Genomic DNA, 5826 nt, shown 5'->3' on the forward strand with positions numbered 1-5826 from the left:
TGGGTCACATACTGTTGAAGCCTAGCTTGAAGGATTTTGAGCATTACCTTGCTAGTATGTGGAATGAGTGTAGTTGTGCAATAGTTTAAACATTGTTTGGTATTGCCCTTCTTGGGGATTGAAATGAAAACTGACCTTTTCCAGTCCTGTTGCCACTGCCAAGTTTTCCAAACTGGCTGGCTATTGATTGCAACAATTTGACAGTATAGTATTTTAGTATTTGAAATAGTTCAACTGGAGTTTAATCACCTGCACTAGCTTTGTTTGTACTGCTGCTTCCTAAGGCCCGCTTGACTCTGCACTCCAGGATGTCTGGCTCTAGGTGAGTGATCACACCATGGTGCTTATCCAAGTTATTAAGATTTTTTTTTAACAGTTCTTCTGTGTATTCTTGCTACCTCTTCTTAATCTCTTCTGCTTTAGTTAGGCCCATAACGTTTCTGTCCTTTATTGTGCCTGTCTTTGCATAAAATGTTTCCTTGGCATTTCTCATTTTCTTGAAAAAATCTCTAGTTTTTCCCATTCTATTGTTTCCCTCTGTTTCTTTGCTTTACAAATCCCTTGTGAGTATACACTGGAAGTGACAAATAGATTCAAGGTTTAGATCTAGCACGCAGAGTATCAGAACTATGGATGAAGGTTCCTAACATTGCACAGGAGGTGGTGATCAAAACCATCCACAAGAAAAAGAAATGCAAAAAGGCAAAGTGGTTGTCTGAGGAGGCTGTATGAATAGATGAGAAGAGAAGAGAAAGGCAAAGGAGACACAATAAGATATAGCCACCTGAATGCAGAGCTCCAAAGAATAGCAAGAAAGATAAGAAGGTCTTCTTAAGCAAGCCACCAGGGAAGCCCCTTTTTTAACAAAAGGGATTTCTTAGTGGGATCACTATGCACTCAGTGCCCTCCTAGGGACACTGTGTCATAGTGTCTCCTCCCGTCCCCAGCTGGCAGTCACCATCTGGTACTCTAAGTGCCCAGCAGGAAGGGGTACCCCAGGATCTCCCATGGAGAAGCCACAGACCAGAGAACAAGGTGTGTCTCACTAAGGATGTGATTGTACAAATCATTCACTCACCTTTAATCACCTCACACCCTACATTCACCAAGACTCACACAGAGGACTGAGGGGACCATGGACTATGCCACCTGACCCCACCTTGGCAGTCACCGACATTCAGTGGTTGGGCAGATGGATGACCAGACCTACAGAACTGGGCTGAGAATAGCCTCCCAATGCCCAGCTCAACACATCATCAGGCAGCTGGAGGCAGCTTCTTGTTCAGGCCAGTGATGTCACAGGGTGTGACTGAGACACAGTCTCATCCATACCCAGCTCCACCTATTTGCTGTCCCTCAGACCCCAAGCCAGAGAAGGCAATGGCACCCCACTCCAGTACTCTTGCCTGGAAAATCCAATGGATGGAGTAGCCTGGAAGGCTGCAGTCCATGGAGTGGCTCAGACACGACTGAGGGTCAGAAACAACTGAGCAACTTCACTTTCACTTTTCACTTTCCTGCATTGGAGAAGGAAATGGCAACCCACTCCAGTGTTCTTGCCTGGAGAATCCCAGGGATGGGGGAGCCTGGTGGGCTGCTGTCTATGGGGTCACACAGAGTTGGACACTACTGAAGTGACTTAGCAGACCCGAAGCACGTTCTGGTTGAACACAGTGACGTCATGGGATGCAAACGAGGAGTGGCCTCGGCAATGCTCAGATTCGCAGTGAGCAGGCCATCAGCCCCCAGGTGTCATCCAGTTCAGGCCTGTAATGTCACAGAATGTGACTGAGAAGCAGCCTTTGTGATGCCCAACTCCACACAAGCACCGTCAATCAGCGCCAAAGTAGCTTCTGGTTCAACCTGATGACATTGCCAAGAAACCTGTGGGCCCAAATGAATTTGCCTGCGATGGTGTTGGTATAGCTGGGGGCCAATCCTGGGTACTGGCCACACACCAATGCACAAAGGTATGGGAGCCCCAACTGCGTCAGTTTCTCCAGCGGCAGGCCGGGTGGATGCCAACAGACTTCAGGTTCTCAGTGAGGTTGATGCAGGCCAGGAACAGCATGCCTAGGACAGAGGGGCTGCTTTTCCTGCTGCTGGCTGTGGGGTCAGCTACCCACGTGTGCAGTCACTAAACCATGGAGTTATGTGCCAACCAAACCATGTGGTCACCGACACACATGGTCACCCACCCATGGGGTCACTACCCCATGTGGTGAAACCTCTGCATGGTCACCAACTCGCATGGTCACCAACCCAAGTGGTCACTAACCTCCGAGGTCATACAGTCACCTCTCCACATGATTAACCACTTATACCATCGCTCGCCTAAGTGGTCATCCACTTACTGGGTCAGCAGCTCACATGGTAACCCACCCTGCAGTCAGCAACTCAAGCTGGTCACCCACCCACACGGTCACCCACCCATACAGTCACCAACCCATATGGCTTCCTGCCCATGTGTCCAGTAACCCATGGGGTCACCTGCCCATGCAGTCACCAAGCTGTGCCATCACCCAACCAGACTCTGGCCTCCACAGTGTTCAGAGATTCACATGTTCGACAGACCAAAGTTCAGAATCATTGGCTCACAGGTGTATTGACGCACGAATTTCTCCTGTTACAGAAGGCAGGAGGGCTGGACAGTGACCCCAAAGATGTCCACTTCCAGGCCTCGTGCTGGGGATACAATAATGTCTACATGGATGTTCACGACCTGTCTATATCCTGACCCCCTGTGTTGGACACAGTAATGTCCTTAAGGATGTCCACGCCCTGCTCCCCATGTGGTGAATAGAATAATGTCCCCTAATACGCCATGTGTGGATCACAATAAACTGTTGAAAATTCTGAAACAGATGGGAATACCAGAGCACATAACCTGCCTTTTGAGAAATCTGTATGCAGGCAAGGAAGCAACAGTTTGAACTGGAAAAGGAACAACAGACTGGTTCCAAATAGGAAAAGGAGGACGTCAAGGCTGTATATTGTCACCCTGCTTATTTAGCTTCTATGCAGAGTATATCACGAGAAACACTGGACTGTAAGAAACACAAGCTGGAATCAAGATTGCCAGGAGAAATATCAATAACCTCAGATATGCAGATGACACCAATCTTATGGAAGAAAGGGAAGAGGAACTAAAAAGCCTCCTGATGAAAGTGAAAGGAGAGTGAAAAAGTTGGCTTAAAGCTCAACATTCAGAAAATGAAGAGCATGGCATCCGGTCCCATCACTTCATGGGAAATAGAGGGAGAAACAGTGGAAACAGTGTCAGACTTTATTTTTATGGGCTTCAAAATCACTGCAGATGGTGTTGCAGCCATGAAATTAAAAGACGCTTACTCCTGGGAAGAAAAGTTATGGCCAACCTAGATAGCATATTCAAAACCAGAGACATTACATTGTTGACTAAGGTCCATCTAGTCAAGGCTATGCTTTTTCCTGTGGTCATGTATGGATGTAAGAGTTGGACTGTGAAGAAGGCTGAGTGCCAAAGAATTGATGCTTTTGAACTGTGGTGCTGGAGAAGACTCTTGAGAGTCCCTTGGACTGCAAGGAGATCCAACCAGTCCATTCTGAAGGAGATCATCGCTGGGATTTCTTTGGAAGGAATAATGCTAAAGCTGAAACTCTGGTACTTTGGCCACCTCATGCGAAGAGTTGACTCATTGGAAAAGACTTTGTTGCTGGGAGGGATTAGGGGCAGGAGAAGAAGGGGACAACCGAGGATGAGATGGCTAGATGGCATCACGGACTCAATGGATCTGAGTCTGAGAGAACTGTGGGAGTTGGTGATGGACAGGGAGTCCTGGCATGCTGTGATTCATGGGGTCACAAAGAGTTGGACACGACTGAGTGACTGAAATGAACTGAACTGAACTGAACTGAATATGTCATGTTCCATTTCTCCACTTGACCCAAAGCCAGCCCCATGTTCTAGGACATGCTTGTGACCAGGTATCCTTGTGTGAAGGCAGCACTCATCTGGGTGGCTGCAGCTCTTCACGTGCTCCAGGTAGTGGATGAGGTCTCTGGGCTTCACCTGATTCCCCCATCAGTAGGGGATACTGGGGCACAGTTCTGCATGCTGACTCATGGATGCCTTGTCCTTGTACAACAGGATGACCTGCAGTCCCTGGGACCACAGCTGGTGCAGAGTCAGCACCTCGGGCTGTGGGGAGAATCATCCGGGTGCCCATGAGACATGTGCACAGAGTTACTGGGATGCCTTGTGACATGATGTGTCAGTTACTGGGGGAGTCCGAGAATCTGCAGTGATGTGTATATTATTAGGGTGTCTATGAGCAGTGATGAGCTGGTTATTGGGTTCTCTGTGAGAAGAGACAGTCATGGGTGGGTTATTGGCATAAGCGAGTAGAGACACTAGTGGGTAGATTACTGGGGTGTCTGGGTGGAGATGGTGATGGGTGGGTTACTGGGGTATCTGAAGCAGTGATTAGTAGATTTTGGGGGTGTTTGAGTGGAGACAGTGGTGGATAGATTACTTGGGTGTCTTGAGCAGTGGTGGGTCAATTATTGTGGTGCCTGAGTGGAAAGAGGTGGGTGGATTATTGGGGTTTCTGATAGGGAATGGTGGGTGAATTACTGGGGCATCTTGAGGCATGATTGATGGATTTTGGGGGTGTCTGAATAGAGACTGGGCAGGGTGAATTATTGGGGTTGCCTTTGAACAGTGATGGGCTGGTTAATGGGGTGTTTGTGTGGAGACAGTAGTGGGTGGATTACTGGGGTTCTGTGAGTGGCGTCGCCCAGTGCCTGAACCATCCTCATACACCGAGCAGATAGATTGATTACAGTGATGCCTAGTGCTCCCATTGCCCCCATTGCCATGAGCATGGGAAGCCTGTGGCCCCTGCTTACCTCACAGGGACACAACATGTCCCCAGAGATGTTCTTGATGCAGCCCATCAGGTACTTGTGGAGGTCCTCCATTATGCCATCAAAGTTCCTGCACACCAGGATAACCACCTCCTGAGGGTGGTTCTCCAGCCTCTCTGCGATCTCCATGAGGGTGTTCTGGGTGGGGGTGGAGAAGCGCCTTGTAGTGAGAGACAGAGGGGCATGGGTGGAGACTTCCCTCATCACAGCCACTATACAGATAGGTTGGTGGGGGGGGGGGGGGGTGGTCCTGACACACAAAGACGTAAAGCATGGCACCTAGTCACAAGGGACCCGGCTTCTCCTAAGAGGCAGTGGGGAGCCGTGGCTTTGCTCTGGTATGCTGGCGTGTGTGTGTGTGTGTGTGTGTGTGTGTACATGCTCCAGTAGGTACAGGTGCACACGCAGGTGTGCGTATGTTCAGGGTCTGTGTGTACACGGATATGCATGTGTGTGTGCACAGCAGCAGAGATCAGTGCTTATAATATTGTGTGAAGTCTGTACTCCAGGGAGCATGCAAGGCCAGCAGAGTACATGCACACTGAGGCCCAGGACAGAACCTCCCTACCCCAAGGGTCATTAGGTTCTGTGGTGGGGGCACTGGGGGCCAAGGCCAGAGTGAGACATTAAGTGACTTGGCTAGCAGCTGAGAGAATGGATTGGACATCCCAAAATTGGACATAGGAAAAGATATGTCAGGGACCTGGAATAGCCAAATTCTGCAGAGGCCAAGGGTACACGTATGAGTTCAGAAATGCACGTTGGTTGGGAATTCTGAGTGACTGATGCCAGAGGTCAGCCCTCTCCTGCCTGGAGTTGACCCCTTAGAGGTCAGTGTCTTTTAATGGAAGTGGACCTGTGTTGTCCCCTTAAAAGTCAGCCTCTCCTGCCTGGAGTGACCCTATGTCCATCTGAGTG

At 49.3% G+C, this 5826-nt stretch overlaps 1 pseudogene; it reads right to left on the reverse strand.

Moving 5' to 3' along the window:
• Positions 1-1835: 1835 nt before the first annotated feature.
• Positions 1836-5112, reverse strand: LOC138431246 (PI-PLC X domain-containing protein 1-like; annotated as a pseudogene).
• Between the last annotated feature and the right edge of the window lie 714 nt (positions 5113-5826).

Source organism: Ovis canadensis, chromosome Y (assembly GCF_042477335.2).
Source record: "Ovis canadensis isolate MfBH-ARS-UI-01 breed Bighorn chromosome Y, ARS-UI_OviCan_v2, whole genome shotgun sequence".
In the NCBI taxonomy this organism is placed as follows: Eukaryota; Metazoa; Chordata; class Mammalia; order Artiodactyla; family Bovidae; genus Ovis; species Ovis canadensis.